Here is a 1,623-nt window from a genome sequence, read left to right as displayed (position 1 = left end):
CCGCTGAGCTAAATCTCCAGCCCCAAGATCAAACATTTTAAAAAGTATTCAGCTGGATTACTTGACTCTCATCATAGTATTTCCATTTTGGATTCCTTTGGGCTATATTCAGAATTCATATAATCACATGTCTCCATTATAATGTCTGAGATCTCCAAATAGGCACTATTGCTCCATAACAAAAAAAAATCAAATATTAAAGACATCTGCATTTTTGATATCTAAATCTGACCCTATGTTTTTACCCTAGTTTTAGAGCATTGAAATATTGCAAGATAATCCACCCTACTGCCTTCCCTCCATCCTGAAGGTACAACTTTGCCTTGAAAAACTGCTCATTTATCTATTCTTTTTTTCTTTTTCTGTTTCTGTTTCTTTTTGTTTTTCCTTTACTTTTTCTTTTCCCTCCCCCTCTCCCTCCTTTTCCCCTCCCCCCCCTCTCTCCCTCTCTCTCTGTCTCTCTTTCTCTCTCTCTCTGAGACAAGATTGTGCTATGTAGTGCAGGCTGGTCTTGAACTCACTATGTAGTCCAGACTGGCCCCAAACTCACAGCAATCCTCCCATTTTTTAGCTTACCAAGTGCTGGGATTATAGGCTTGTGCCATCACATTTGGCCCTGTTTCTTTTCTTACATTCTGATGGCAATAGGTCCATAAATCCATCCTGATTCTCCCTATTTCGTGCACTGGCTGGCTCATAAGTGGGGGCTTAGTTTCTTTCCTGGTATTCCTTGATCCTTGCTGTCCTGTTATTGGTTTAATAACCACAAATGAAAGAGCTTTTGCAAAATAAGTTAAAAGTGAAAATGTGCAGATACTGACATTAATGTGGAGAGAAAGCTTCATACTCTAATTTTAGTCTACAGATATTTCATATTTTGACAAAAGAACATTTTTTGTTATTTAAAGTCTCTAGAGTTTTATATTCCCACCATTTAAAATCAGCTTTAAGAACTAACCCATTTTGGGTTGGGCATGTAGCTCAGTGGCACAACACCTACCTGATAAGTACAAGGACCTGAGTTTGATTCCTGGTACTAAAAAAGAAAAAAAAAGAGAACTTTTTCACTTCAACCTTAGAATCAAGTTTCTGTTGAAAAATAAATACTTTTCTGGCCCTGAATCAAGGCCAGAAGCTTCCTGACACTGTTGGTTTCAAGCAGAGCATAAAGAGCTGTCTTTTTATGGACTGTTGGCCATTTCAGAACTTGGGCAGTGAAATGGTCAATTCATTAGAAAGAAACAAGCAACCCTTTCTCCCCTGGTGAGTAGCTGTGAGTGTGGCAGGCTGCGGTGGCCCAGGCTGGGAGCCACTGCATCTACTGGGACCCATGCCATGCTGGGACCTGGGAAACCAAGCAACCCCTCCCCCCATGGTGAGCGGCTGTGAGCATGGCAGACTATGGCAGCCCAGGATAGGAACCACTGGTGTTTACTGGGACCTGTGCCATGCTAGGACCTGGAGTGCCAGGAAACCAAGCAACCCCTCCCCCCTTACCTGTTTTGTTTTGTTGAGCTTCAGTATACATGAAGGTCTGGACAGCTATTTTGAGGCAAATGGGAGACTCTATGACAGCCATTAATGACTTCCCTATTGTCTAGTTTTGAAGACCTAAAACACCTT

The 1,623-nt window shown here is 41.7% G+C and overlaps 1 non-coding gene across 1 annotated transcript; it reads left to right on the top strand.

Moving 5' to 3' along the window:
- Positions 1–1,111: 1,111 nt before the first annotated feature.
- LOC134472153 (small nucleolar RNA SNORA2/SNORA34 family) lies at positions 1,112–1,247 on the top strand. The gene has a single exon (XR_010042046.1). It is a non-coding gene; the product is annotated as a small nucleolar RNA SNORA2/SNORA34 family (small nucleolar RNA).
- Positions 1,248–1,623: the final 376 nt, after the last annotated feature.

This window comes from Cavia porcellus, unplaced genomic scaffold (assembly GCF_034190915.1).
Source record: "Cavia porcellus strain 051 isolate PalLab524CR breed Dunkin Hartley unplaced genomic scaffold, mCavPor4.1 scaffold_1, whole genome shotgun sequence".
Classification (NCBI taxonomy): domain Eukaryota; kingdom Metazoa; phylum Chordata; class Mammalia; order Rodentia; family Caviidae; genus Cavia; species Cavia porcellus.
The sequence above is the reverse complement of the archived record's forward strand: the minus strand, read 5'-3'. Positions and strand labels throughout refer to the sequence as shown.